Raw genomic sequence first — 15,636 nt, 5'->3', positions numbered from 1 at the left:
TACACACTATTTTGTTAGTGTGCAGGGTGGGGGCGCCGATTTTGAAAATTTGCGGGGCGCCGTTTTTGTAAATGTGCTGGGCGGGGGGCGCGGGGCACCGATTTTGTAAATATGCCTAGGGTGCCACGGACCCTAGCACCGGTCCTGGGGAGGGCATGTCCTAGATCAACATTAAATTTCAGTGTAATAATAAAGTTATTACTATTTGTGTGCTAGATGAAAAAACAGCCAGTATTTAACTTATCTGCAAAATAAAAAAACAAATTTGCACCCCTTGCATTGAAACATGGTTTGTCCCAGAGAATATTTACTCCTTTTTTGCCTTAAGTCTACAAATCATCAAACAGGTCTAATACAATTGTGCTGCAAGGGTGCGTCTTGCATGATTGCATAGACTATAATTGTGCTGCAATGGTAAACATTCAGTGTCAGAGCAAGTCTCCAGGGCAGCACCTTAGGAATTGACACCCCCCCCCCGCTCGCTTTGTACCCCCACCCCTGCTATTTACCTTAGAAGGTGGGTGCTGGGGGCAGCGGCATCCTCTCCTACTTTGACTGGGAGTGTGGTGTTTGTCTCTGACATCATAGCCAAGGGCCACACTCCCAGCCAGTGGTGGATCCAGGAAGGGGGAAGGGGGCGATCAGGGCAATTGCCCACTCCCTTCCCCTAGCAGCACAAGCATACCTTTTAAATTGTCAAGACACCGGTCAAAGGGTGTGGGCCAATCGGGACCAGGGGGTGGGGCCAACCCTGGGCCAGCCAATCAGAATGAAGGCATGACTATGCTAAATCACCTTCCCTAAAAATAAAGTCTAGGTCCGCCCCTGCTCCCATCATCACACTCACATTGCAGCAGCTAGCAGCAGCCATCAGTTTCACATTTAAAAAATTGCTCCCTGCTTCTTCTTCATGTCAGCAGCCAGTTCCATATGGGGGCACCGTGGGGACAATAAAACATTGGATGAGTAACATTATGTCACTCATTCAGTGTTTTAGGGGCCCATTAGTGCCTTAGGCAACTGCTTAGGTTCTCTTAATGGTAGCACTGGCCCTACCTACATTCACATTCTGGAAGTAAAAGTACCTGCAACATGGCATATTCTGTGTCTGGCGTGTGGATGTGATTCTCTGGGTCTAAGGCTCCTCTGTAGTGCTGATCCCAGCAGTTGTCACAAGGGCTGGTTTAATTGTGTTAAACAAGTTAGAGGTAGTTGAAGGGAAGGTATGGGATGGACTTCTAGTTTCTTTTGAATACCCTCTTATTATGAGCTGGAGACATGAAGTCCATGTTTTAGGAACAAGCTGATGGCTATCACCCCCAACATGAATTTAAAAACAACACTATTGCACACTGTGAAATAAAACATCATTGCATTTTCAGACATAGTAGAACTGGTGTAGTTTATGGGCCTGATTCATTAAGGAAAGGAAAGCAAAAAAAATGAATAACTTTGCAAATTGGCAAAACCATGTTGCATTGAAGGGGAGGCAAATTTAAAATGTGATGGTAGATTTATAGTTGGGGTAGGGCATGTTCTAGATCAGTTTTAAATTTCAGTGTAAAAATAAAGCTATCAGGTATTTGTGTGCTACATGAATAAACAGCCTGTATGTATCTTATTTGCAAAATAATAAACTAATTTGCATTGTAACATGGTTTTGTCCAGGAGAAAACGTACTAATTTTTTTGCCTTACTTTCATTAACGAATCAGGCCCTATATTTCTCATTAGCTCAGAGACTCTAAAAACATATTAATGCTAAAATGGTTATAATTGTTTTGCATATAACACTCAGCTTTAAGCACGTTCAACATATGCCTTTTTTTGTGGTGAATTTAGCACTGCTTCCACAAAGGCTTGGGAATCCCTGTGTAGTTTGTCACCTCTGTACTGCGTACTACATTATGTGCTCCAAAACTGTAAACCTTACGTCTCTGTTCCCCAGGAATCCTCTCTTGCCCTTGTGAAGATATAGAATTTACTTATGAAATAACGTATACCCCATCAAATTAACATAACTAAACTATAAGGATTATATAAGTCAACAGCAAGCTTTTATACTGGTCACAGAAATCCAATGTGACAACTTCTAATATCTGTACGAATTACAGTAGCGGGTCCATTATTCTTTATAATACACAAGTTTTCCTTGTGAACACTGAAGGGATGTTATCAGAACTCATCATATATGCATACAATATATACAGACGTTTATATATAAATATTTGTCAGATAATCCTATGTTTAGATAATCTCACAATCTAAATAATAAAAAAACAACTGCAATATTTACACTAAGCATATATTTAAAAAGGCAAAAATGTATAATTCACAATATTCAAATTAAGAGATCCATTCATTGCTTGCTTATTTCTTTTTTTTAAAAAAACCTAGTTAGAAAACCTTTAGTTTAGTTCAATTTAGTATAAAATCTATATTATCTGGCCAAAATTCAAAACCTTTGCTTACCTAAAATGGTCCAATTGGGATTTCTTAGGAAGATGATTTCTGGACTTCACTGATTATTAGATGTGAAGAGGTCTTTGTTATCATTAAACATCAATGTTTTTGTCATAGATATATATATAAAACAGCAACGCCACTGTATACGTAGATGAAGTGCTGAGAATATTTTGGAACAATCTGCTCTCACAACAGTATTGTGCAAAGACATTTTTGTGCTATTTAGTTATCATCTTCTGAGTCATTGGACATAGTTTTCCTAAGGTCATACAAGCTATTCAACAAATATTTCTTTGACAGAATTTTGTATGAGATCTGGAAGAAAGTCAATGCTTGCAGGGACAGGATAGTGGTCATGTGTTTGCCGGATCCACACTGCATCTGCCAGCTCATGAATAGTCATTGTGATGGAGGGGAATGAATACAGACAATAACATACTTTTTACATCCCTCGTTTAAACACTACTGGGCTCTAAAGCTAGATTCTAATTTACCAAAAAACACGTGCCAGTCAAAAGCCTTTCCTTTTCTTCCCAGGTGCAAACTAATGAAAGTTTACTGAAATAAATATTTTTTCAATGCTAAGTGGCAAAGAAATGATGTATTTAAAGGGATCTTTTCACCTAGAATGAACGTATTTCTCACCCTGGACTACAGAGACTTCATAATGGTCATTTATTTTGTCTTTTTTCATTTGTTGTGTCCCTCCCATATGTCAGTAGCTTTAAAGGACACCTAGAATCATGATTTAACATAATGCAGTATATGCGTGTATCAGGTTTTCCATTTCATAATAAAGGCCAAAACATTTTTTATTATGACAATGTTCAAGAAAACAGTGAAATACATCATATCAAGGCAAATGTCAAGTTACCCACACAAATTAATTATCCAGTTTAGTGAAAGAGAGTAAAAATTGCGGTGGGAACTTCCATTGACCACCAGCAATTGCCCAGAAAAATAAATAACCAATAAGGTTATTATTGCAGAGGGCAAAAAAGTGATCTGCCAGTGATCAGCTTGGGCCTTATTTACAAAACACAAAATGGTCAAGGTATAGCGAATAATCATCTTGCAAGGTGCCTCATGCCTATATTAAGTACACCTCAAGTTCAACCAGAGCAAGAGTTTGTAGAGCTGGTGACATGTGCATCAGCCAATTGGAAGACAGGGGTGAGAAAGTTCTTAACTGAACAAATATAAGATGGAGATTACACAACTTTTGGGTCATTCCTTGGTGGTCCTCAGGAGTGGCTTGGTTTTTACACTAGCAGTAAGCTGAAGGATAATGTGTCTCGCTCTCTACATTTAATGGGAATCATTTTGCACTTTGGAGAGGCTCATTTCCAGGAAAACATTTTGTAAACTAAATCTTCCAACCCATAAAAGATAAAGACAGTCACAATGCGCCCTCACTCTCCTGATTAATTTAAGCCATACATTAGGCCAAACTGACCAATATTTTAGAAGCTGTTGGACTTTTGATGTTACATTTACACTTTTGCTCAGTGGTCTTTCGGCAATTAAACCAAATGATTAAATCTGAATCGAATGACTGATCAGAGCTTTGGTCGTAGGTAAAATCGATGTAGATAACACATTGATTGGAAAATTCTTCAGCGTGTACCTAGCCTAAGTGTGTAGTAGAACGCTGCTGGAGTTTGCTTCTGATTGGTTGGTTGTTTTTTGACCCCTCCAACCGATAGTACTTTGGCTGTAAATGAGGCCCTCTGTGTCTGTATGAGCACATGTGTGCAATTCAGCGGTATTATTCACAGATCCTATTGATTGGTGTTTGGGGTGAACAACTGGGTTGCAACAGCATATGACATTTTAGATGACAGTAAAGTTTGACACAACTGTAATGATTGTTACTACAGCACTCTTTGATCACATAATAGTCAGTGTCATGAAAATTCAAGAACAAGTGCCATACATTTATAAAAGTATCTATGGACCTGATTCATTAAGGAAAGTTAAGTAAAAAATTGAGTAAGTTTTCTCCTGGACAAAACCATGTTACAATGCAAGGGGTGCAAATTAGTTTTCTATTTTGCACATAAGGTAAATACTATCTGTTTTTTCATGTAGCACACAAATATCAGCTTTAAATTTCAGTGCACAAATAAGCTATCAAGTATTTGTGTCCTATATGACAGTATAGAACAGCTCGGAATATCTGACACCTTCTGAGCACCCCTAAAAATACCCAGTTCTTTATTGGTTGTAAGGGGCCCTATTCACATGTGCCTTTTTCACCCCTGAAATATTATTTAAATATCTCTTCCTTCCAAATAAAAGCTTGTTGTTGCATGTAAGTGTAACATGTTGTACATGACTTCGTCCAGTCGTTTAGCTATGAACGTTTTGACCCGCGATGATCCTCACATTAGAAAATGCAAAGATTTGCACCCTCCACAAATACCACTATGTCCTTTCCATAGGAACTGTTGTAATTGAGTGAAAATAAGCAATTTTCATCACAAAAGGGAATAGATGCCGCGGGGGGCATATTATGTACATTCATAAATTACCTTTAATGTGTATAGCTCACCTGATAATTGATCCCATTACCAGCGCGCATGTCCACTACCAGTCAGAGCCGTGATGTAAACTAACACTAAAACTTAAGGGAAAATAGAAACTGCTCTAAGGGAGCCGGTCATGTTAGAAGGTGAAGCAATGATCTTCAAATATTCATGTCCCTGTGAACAAATGTTTTGGGATATCCCACAGGCATCTTTAGATGTGTTGGACTAGCATGGATTTTGATCAAAAGAAGTGATCCTGTAAATAATAAAGTCTGGTTCAGCAGGCCATTACACCAACTCTGACTGGTTGAAGGTGACAGTAATATTTTAGAAATCAGAACAGTTTACTGTCCAGATGCTATTTTAAAATAGTACATAGTCTGTGGTAACAGATCTTCATGCCTTGTATTTCACAAAGTCTTTGGATTAAAACTATGTGACCTTCAAAAATTTAGAAAGAGATGAAGACCGGAGTTGGCTTGGTATCAGAGCAGCACAAGAAGGACACTCAACAAAACGTGGAAAATAATAAACTTTGTGAAACTTTTAGCCTGTTGTTGTATTAACGTTGCATCCCAGTTTTGCATTCATAGACCACAGTGCCTTCTTCACTGGGTCTCTGATTTCTCCCTTGTACCTTATCCTGAAATTGCCTTTGAGATTTGCGAGAGACATTTTACTTCTAACATGTTACATGTAGCACCTTTCATACTTAAACAGCTGACATAATTTGTGTTCCTCTCTGCATCTTCAGTATATAAAGACAGCCACAAGGATAAGCCAAGTTTAATGATTAAAAATGTACTTTCTTCTGCCAAAGTTCTGTTTGTTATCCATAGACTCCAGCCAGTAACCTAGATTTCACATGTAATGAAAAGTTGAGCATCACTAGGAAATAAATTAATTTCTTGTCTGACAATATTGCTAAATGTACATATTATTCTTTTTACAAAATTAATTTTAGAGATGGTCACTGACCCCCGTGTTTTGGTTTTGGTTTTGTTTTTGGATCTGGACTACCGTCGTGTTTTGGTTTTAGTTTCGGTTTTGTTTGGTTTTGCTATTTTGTTGGAAAATGAATGTTTTTGGGCCTAAAATAACCAAATTTAGTGCTCCACCTGTGTCTTGGATAAGTAATGTAATTGTAAAGCTAATAAATTATCCAAAAAACAGTTTAATTCCTGGTAGGTAGGCCTTCATTAATTCTACACACAAACCAGATTGTCTTCTTCTCCATCTATGCATATTGGCAATGCAGCCATCGTCTTTGGGTGTATATTACATCCTACACTTATAGTTAAATATGTAAAGCAATGGACAAAGGCAGTTTGGTTTCTGTCTCTATAGGCCCCCCTCCAGTTGTAGAAAATACAAAAAAAATCAGCCGTTATAGACTGTACAATATTATTTGAAATGGACAAAGGCAGTTTGGGGTCAGTCTGTGTATGACACCCTACCCATAATGAGAAATTGCCCTAACAGCAGCCTTTCAAGACGGTACGTGATATGGAAATGCCACAAGTACCTTTCCTCTTTGGGGCTATATTGCACCCTAGACTTAAATAGAAAGTTTTAAAAAGATGTTATCATCATCATCTGGAGCTTCATCCACACCCTCATCAGAGTGTTTGTCATAATCACAGACTATCAATTCATCGCCGCTTCAATCCGCCATTAGAGAACAGTCAGTGCTTGGATGTCTTTGATGGTGAAGGCCTTCCTCGTGGAAGATGTAGTTTATTTTTATAAACATCATTTTCTCCACATTTTTGGGAAGTAACCTTCTTCGGCGATCACTGACTAAGTTCCCGGCAGTGCTGAACACTCGTTCAGAGTACACACTGGAGGGTGGGCAGCTTAGGTATTCCAAAGCAAGTTTGTACATGGGTTTCCAAATGGCCTGCTTTTCCTCCCAGTAAGGAAAGGGACTGTCTGACATTTCCATATCAATTACCTCTTGAAAATAATCCTCCACCATCCTTTGCATGTTTATACTCATATTGGATGGAGTTATGGGCAGCCCAGATGTTAAAATGTTCTGGTCTGCCCCCTGCGTCTTCCCTGCTTCTTTTTGGGAAATTTAATTTTTTACGAGCAGCAGCAGCTTGAGAAAGTGAAGGAGGACGCATCGTCAAGCCGAGGCCCAGTTCAGTGGCCAACTTGCTGAGCAATAGCTCCTTGCAAAAGTTCACATCTCGCTCATTTACAAGTAAAGACTCAATGTAGGTCTTAAACCTTGGATCAAGCACAGTGACCAAAACGTACTGATCCGAGTTCAAGATCTTAATAACTCGAGGATCATTGTGAAGCAAATTAAGTACTTGATCGACAAGGCCAACATACTTTGCTGAATTGCTTGCTTTCATCTCCTCCTTCAGTTTCTCAAGCTGCTTTTCCAATAGTCTAATTAAAGGAATGACATGATTCAAACTAGCAGAGTCTGCACTCACTTCACACGTCACAACTTCAAATGGTTTCAGCACCTTGCACAGCACTGAAAGGATTCCCCACTGTGCAAGAGTGAAATACATCCCCCCTCCTTTCCCAAAGTCATGGCTTGTGCAATATGCTTGGATGGCTTTGCGCTGTACCTCCATCCTCTGAAGCATGTACAGGGTGGAATTCCACCTAGTTACCACCTCTTGCTTAAGTTGGTGGCAGGGCAAGTTAAACTGCTTTTGGAGCTGCTGTAATCTCCTACATGCTGTGGCTGAATGCCTGAAATGGCCTGAAATTTACGGGCCACCGAAAGCATCTCCTGCACCTCTCGGTTATTTTGTAGGAAGCGCTGCACCACCAAGTTGATGGTGTGAGCAAAACAGGGAATGTGTTGGAAATCACCCAGCTGTAATGCTTGCACTATATTGTTGGCGTTACCAGAAATGACATATCCTGGGGAGAGTCCAAGTGGTATAAGCCATGTATCAATCACATCTCTTAGTTTGTGTAACAAATTGTCAGCTGTATGCCTGTTAGTGAAGCCGGTGATACAAAGAGTGCCCTGCCTGTGACAAATGTTACGTAGTGGTGTACATGCTGCTGCTGTTCCTGCTGGTGAAGGTGAATGACCAACCCAGTGGGCTGTCACAGTCATATAGTCTTTGGTTTGGACACTTCCACTTGTCCACATATCTGTGGTTAAGTGGACAGTGGGCAGAATGGCATTTTTCAGCGCAATCTCTACACTTTTACACACTTTTTGGTATAGTTGTGGAATAGCTTTACGGGAAAAATGGTGTCGCGATGGAATTCTGTAATGCGGACACAAAACCTCAATTAACTGTGAAAAACCAGCTGCGTTTCTTGTGGAGATTGGATGCAGATCTAACACTAAAATTGCAGCCATGGCGTCTGTGATTCGCTTGGCGACTGGGTGACTGCTGTCATATTTGCTTCCCCTAGCAAATGATTGTTTCACAGTTAATTGCTGAAATGAAGGACTGCTCATTTTCTTGACCTCTGGGCTGACGATTCACTCTCAGCACCAGCAACAGCAGCAGCAGTGGGACTAACGCTTTCTTCAGAGGAATCAATAATAGTGCAGGAGTCATCCAGCCTTAATAAGTGGGATGCAGGGCTAACTCCGAGCGCTACTGAGGATATTGATGAGGATGGTGTTGTGGGTGTATTTTGTAACCTTCGGGATGTCAGTGACCGGAGGGTCTTGGCTGATGATGGAGTGCTGGTATTTTTTTTTTAAGAACTTTCAGCTTTTCCCAACACTTTGCCATGAACTCTAGTTAAATGGCGTAACATAGACGAGGTTCCAAGATGGTTAAGGTGCCTCCCTCGACTGAATGTGGCTTGACATACACTATGGCTATACAATTGTTGTCTGGATTTGGGTAGAAATAATTCCACACATAAGAAGTGGATTTTTTTGTTTTATGCCCAGGCATGACAATGGCCTTTTTCTTGTCACGTGCCAGAACTGCTGCCACTGGTGCAGGACTTACACAAACAACCTCATCCTCATCAACATCCTCATTAGTGCCCTCGTCGCCTACACAAATCTCCCCCTCATCCTCCTCAAATTCCATAGTGGCATCCTCAATTGGTGTATCACCGGCTACACTCGGGCTGTTCAGGCACACATCAGCAGAACTGCTGAAAGGGTCACTCTATATGGGTACACTAGCAGAATGCTCACGATTAGACATCCCACTGTTGGATGGACTCTCCACAGGGATTGGTGTTATTTCTGATTCAGAGCAAACATTATCCTCTAATGCCTTACTGTTATCTTGCAGCTCGGCTTTGACGCGTAAAAGTAGTTGTGCACCACTTGTAGGCTAGGTAATATTTTTGGATTTGCCACTAATAGAGAAAGGCGAAGGCCTCATTCTCTCTTTGCCACTGCGTGTGTAGAATGGCATGTTGCCAATTTTTTTTTTATCGGCAGTTAACTTTTCCTCAGTTACACTTCGTTTTCGCTTCAACACGGTAAACATTTTTTTGGTGTGTGTTTTTTTGGCTGATTTCAAAAGACGGTGTAGTTTGACATCGCCTTTCCCAGATGACGTACTGGGAACACTACCATCAGGACTGGTGACAGAACCTAGTTGCTCATTTTGCTCATATGTGGACTGCTTTGAATCCATTCTGAGCCCAAAGCACTTGTAGTGCTACAAATTGTTTTTGACACTGCTGCAAAATAGGACTTTTTGCACAGCCAGATAAATTTCTGCAAAAGAATGGGGGACACCCCAAAAGCAAATGGAAGTGCTAAATATATTGTTTTTACAGGGATGCAAAATGGTACTTTTAGCACAGCCAGATAAATTTCAGCAAAAGAATGGGGGACACCGCAACAGCACTTGGAGTGCCAGAAACTGAACAAAAACCTCCTCTCTTCTCCACTTACTGCTGTAACAACTGGTATTAAGCTTTCAATGGTATTGAATACAATCAATCACTGTCCCTGCGCTGATATAGTCAGTGTGACCTAACCTTGCTCTCTCCCTCTGTCAAATGGCGATGGATTGCTGTGGAGGCTGGTATTTATGCTTTTCAAATCTCGCGAGATCCGAGCTCAGGAAAACGAATACGTCACGATGACGTTTTGCCTCGACGTTTTTGCCTCAACGTTTTGCCTCGATTTCGAAACCGCTCGGCTCGGTACTCGGATACCCTAAATCCGGTAGGATTCGGATCTCGGGGAACCGAGCCCGCCCATCTCGAATTAATTTACACAGCAAATTTGTGAAGTTGATTATTCATATATTTCCTATTTTACTTGGCATGTGCTTAGCGCCTATAGTGTGTCCCTGCACTTGCCAAAAATCCTGATTTCCATGGGACTGCCTGTATTTTGGTGCCTGTGGTCTAATAGAAAGGAGGGTGGTAATGAAAGGAATCAGTGATGTTTCGGTAGATCAGGAGAGTGGCCGAATTTGTCTTCATTTTGCAATCGGGGAGTTTGGCAGGTATGGTGTTTACACTTTTACCCAACCCCTCGCTTCTGTACCATATTCCTAACCCCCAACCCCCTCAACTGTAGTATATATGTGCCCTCCTTTGCTCTTCTCCAACATAATTTAATTTTTCCCAGGCCTGCTGTCTGTATTATCATCTACCCCTAACCTACCTGTCCTGTGGTTAGGACAAGGTGCTTCCCAGTGTTTCTGCCCCAAATGTAACGCGTCTGGGACCTTCCTGGGCCTTATCTGTGGATCTTTTTTTCAGTAGTGTTCAACTAATATAAGTAATCTTCTTTTATTATAAATTTGGTATGTGGCTATTCACTACATATGGGTATTTATTATATTATTTACTACACTATATTTGGTGCTTTAGTTTTGTTTTGTTTTATTCTACGTATATATTATGCTGTGTAGCATGCAATTTGTCTAACCAAGACTTTGTACAAATATCCTATAAATGTGGACAACACTGAAATATTTTTTTGTGTTCAGCGGTCACCCACTTATAGCAAAAAGTTATTAAAATCAAGAATGTTGGGCTTGAAGATCTTACTGAAATGATTGAGCCTGTTTCTATGATATGTGTATGTATTGCAAATTCATTACATTGAGAGTACAATTCATTAAATATAGGCGCATATTAGTAAGAGATAACTAAATAGTGTCAAATATAATTACTAATGAAAATAAAATTAGCAAAACTGTAGATTTCACAATTCTGCTAATTGATAGAGTTGACTCATATTACTTTCTAAACACCCAGCAGCCTGGTTTTCAGCCTTCAAAATGCACTATATTAATAAACATGACTTACCGAAATATCTTTCTACCACATGGTAATAAAGGTCCTTTGTTCAGAATTTTGTATGTTTAATTTTCATTACCAATCTCTATCATAATGTCACATTCTGTTGTAGATCCATCCTAGTCTAAGAGCCACTGACCATAATAGAATTTCAGAGGCTCAAACTATTATTTTGGGCATGTTCAGAGAACACACTCCTGTGTCCTCTGTATTCATTGTCAGATCATTCAACACAAAGCGTCTCCATAACCATAAAGACTAATTGCTTTTTGTTACAGGTGCATCAAAACACATTACAATAATTAGTATGTGAAGAGTGCAATGTGATTGGGTGTTTGCTCGTATCGAACAGCATATAGATGGATAGTGAAAATGTAAGAAGTCTCTAAATATAAATCTGCTGTCTCTTTTTACAAATATGTCTCAGTTTTCTAGATTTAATCAAGCCTTTAAACAATTACAATCAATTAAAATGCTAAGTTGATTACTGTAAGCACCTGACCTCTCTCTATAAAGCTGGGTCTGATTAATTAAACATTTACATGAAGATATACAATACATGCTAATATGCATCGGACCTAATTTTCCATAGAGAAAACAAGAAATCATCTCCACTTTTGCTGAAAGTTTCATTACCAAAGAAAAACACAGTTTTATTTTTAAAATAAATGTGTTACTTAGAGCACCTCTTTTGCATAGTTACCTTTGCGTAGTGTTTTCATAAAAAAAAGTCTCCCTGCATATGGATTTGCAATGCAGCTCACTAAAAGGTAGCACTGTAAAAGAAACATCTACCCACCATTTCAGGGAATTAGTCAGGGGGTGTAAAATTATCAAGCTGCGAATTTCCGGTGAGTTTGAAAAGTGTAGATGTTGCCTATAGCAACCAATCAGATTCTAGCTGTCATTTTGTAGAACGTACTAAATAAATGATAACTAGAATCTGATTGGTTGCTATAGGCAACACCTCCACTTTACAAACCTGCCAGAAACTAGCAGCTTGATAAATTTACCCCATGGTGTCTCATATATCAGAAACATTTCCAAATTCCCCTCTGTGGGGACAAGGCAAGAAATGGGGATGCTGCTTTTCCTAGGACCATAATACAGTTACAAAAAGTGTGCCAACTGGGCTGTCATTAGAGATGTTCACTGACCCCCATGTTTTGGTTTTGGATCTGGGTTAAGTTTGTGTTTTGGTTTTGGCAAAACTGCCATCGCATGGTTTGGTTTTGGTGTTGGATCTGTATTTTTTAGAAAAATAGCTAAAATATGCTTAAATCACATAATTATATATTAATATTATTTTCATACATTTTCGGACAAAGACTGCAGCGAGCTGGTTGGATACTAAGGGACAGAGCAATGACACAAACACATGGCAGTTCATAGCACATCTAGGAAACCTTGCCACACAGCAGTGGCAGAAAAGAACAGTGGTGCAAGATGAAATTGTCCTTGGGCTCTCCCACCCACTCTTATGTAAGATATTGAAAAGGACATGTACAGTTAAACAAAGCAAGCACTCCAGCAACAAGGTGTACCATTTTTGTGGCTGAAGTGCTTGGTTTATTTGGGCCCCCACAAAACAAGCTACCAATAGCTTAGTTGCCTTAAGCTCAACAGTGCTGTCAATAAACTCTACAGCGACAAGATGTTGTTGTCATCATCTTCAGCCTCATCCTCACCCTCATCAGTGTATACATCATCCTAGCACAATATTAATTCATCCCCGCAAGAAACCACCATTACAGAAGTCTCTGTAACATAAATGTCAAAAGCAAAAATGTAAAAAAAAAGCTTTTACCTTTTTAAAGAAAAAAACACATCTTTAATAAAGGTGAAACTTTACTGTAGAAAAACATAAAATTGCCAACATGCCATTTAACTCAAATATTAATAAGCATTCCAGCATCAGCTAGCTTTCTTCTCTCAGCTAGATCCCAGTACCTGCAATCTACACTGTCATCATCCTCACCCTCATCAGTGTGTCATCCTCACACAATACTAATTAATCCCCGCTGGAATCCACCATTACAGAAGTCTCTGTACTTTGATCTAAAAGACAGTAAAGGTCTTCCTCGTGGAATCATATTTTCCTCATTTTTAGGAAGTAGCCTCCTACGCCAATCGCCGACAAGGTTCTCGACTGTGCTGAAAACTCTTCCTGAGTACACACTGGAAGGTGGGCAGCTTAGGTATTGCAAAGCCAGTTTGTACAAATTACATTTTTTTCTCCCAGTATGGAAAGGGACTGTCTGACGTGCCTATTTCTATGCTGTCGTTATAATAATTCTCCACTAATCTTTGGTTGTTGATAGTAGGATCATTTGGCGTTACGGCAGAGGTGCCACGATTTTTGGGAAATTATTTTAGATCAGACCAGATGTCAGAATGTTCTGCTGAATTATCTGCATCATCCTTTGGTCTCATTTAAAAGCTAAGTTTTTCCCTAGCAGCAGTAGCCTGAGAAACTGAAGGAGGGGACTCTGTCGTGTCAGGTACCACTTCAGCTGTCAACTTGCTCACCAGGAGCTCATTGCATCTGTTGTGATCTGGGACAGTTGGAATTAAAGAAAATACATAGCTCTTAAACCTAGGATCAAGCATAGTCACCAAAATGTAGTAAACCGATTTCCAGAAGTTGATAACTCTTTGATCCTGGCGAAGCAATTAAAATACTTAATCTTCAAGTCTGACATACTTAGCATAATTTCTTTGTTTCATCTCCTCCTTAAATTTTTCAAGGTGCTTTTCCAAAAATCTAATTAAGGGAATCACTTTGCTCAAGCTAGCAGTGTCTGATCTCACTTCACAGAGGACTACTTTGAATCATTTCAGCACCTTGCACAACACAGAAAGTATTCTCCACTCTGCTGGACTAAAATATTCCCCATCCTTTCTTAATGTCATGGCCTGGGAATTAAGCGTGGATGGCTTTTTGATGTTCCTCCATCTTCACAAGCATATAAAGTGTGAAATGCCACCTTGTTACCACCTCTTGCTTCAGTTGGTGGCAGGGGAAAATAAATTGTTCTAGCAGCTGCTGCTGCAATATCCGACATGCTGTTACAGAATGACGAAAATGTCCCAAAAATTTTCAGGCCACAGACAGCATCTCCTGCACATCCCTCTCATTTTTCAAAAACTCTGTACCACCAAGCAGATTGTGTGATCAAAACAGGGAATGTGATAGATTTCACCAAGCTGTTATGTTCCCAAAATATTGGTGGCATTATCATAAATTACATATCCTCAGGAGAGTCCAAATGGGATATGATATGTTGCAATGACATGCCTTAGTTTTTCAAACAAGTTGTCATCAGTATGCCTCTTAGTGTAGCTGGTGATACACAGAGTAGCCTGCCTCAGAATAATCTGGCGTTGTTGGGTACATGTTGCTACTGTTCCTGCTGCTGAAGGCAATTCACCAACCCAGTGGGCTGTCACAGTCATACAATCTTTAGTTTGCCCAGTTCCGCTTGTACACATATCTATGATTAAGTGTACAGTGGGTAGAATGGCATTGTGTAACTCAATAATTATATTTTATGGAACCTTCTGGTAGAGGTGAGGAATTGCATTTGCATTAATTGTGGATATTGGACGCAGATCTAATACTAGCATAGCCGCCATGGCATCTGTGATCCGCTTTGCAACTGGGTGACAGCTTTCATACTTGCTTTCTCTTGCAAAGGATTGTGTAACAGTCAGTTGTTGTAAACTACTAGCAGTCTTCTTCTTGGTCTACTTGGGTGCAAGACTAACTCCGATTACTAGTGAGGATATTGATGAGGAAGGTGTTGTCGGTGTGACTTTGCAAACGCTACAAATGCCTAGACAAATGTTGTCAGGATTGGGTGAAAATAATTCCATAAATAAGAGGTGGATTTTTTGTTCCTTTGCCCAGGCATGACAATAGCCTTCTTTTTATCACTGGCAAGTACTGTTTCCACTGGTGCAGGACTTACACGAACATCATCAGCCTCATCATCATCCTCATCAACATCCTTATTAGCGCCATCGTCAGCCACACAAATATCCCCCTCATCCTGCTACAAATACAAAGTGGTATCCTACATTTGTGTATCACTGGCTACACTAAGAGACATAACGCTGACAACATGTTTGAAAACTAAGTGATGTCATTGCAACAGAGCTTATCCCGCTTTGACTCCTGAAGATATGTGATTTGTGATAACTCCACCAATATTGTGAGAGCATTCCCTGTTTTGCTCACACAATCAACTTGGTGGTAAAGAGCTTTTTAAAAAATGACAGTGAAAGCAGGAGATGCTGTCTGTGTCCCAAAATAATTCAGGTAATTTTTGTCACTCTTCAACAGCATGTAGGAGATTGCAGCTGCTGCAAGAAGAATCAAATTTGAAGGGGAATGTACTTTATTACAGCGC

Source organism: Mixophyes fleayi, chromosome 5 (genome assembly GCF_038048845.1).
Source record: "Mixophyes fleayi isolate aMixFle1 chromosome 5, aMixFle1.hap1, whole genome shotgun sequence".
Taxonomy (NCBI): domain Eukaryota; kingdom Metazoa; phylum Chordata; class Amphibia; order Anura; family Limnodynastidae; genus Mixophyes; species Mixophyes fleayi.
Note: the sequence above shows the minus strand (reverse complement) of the source record.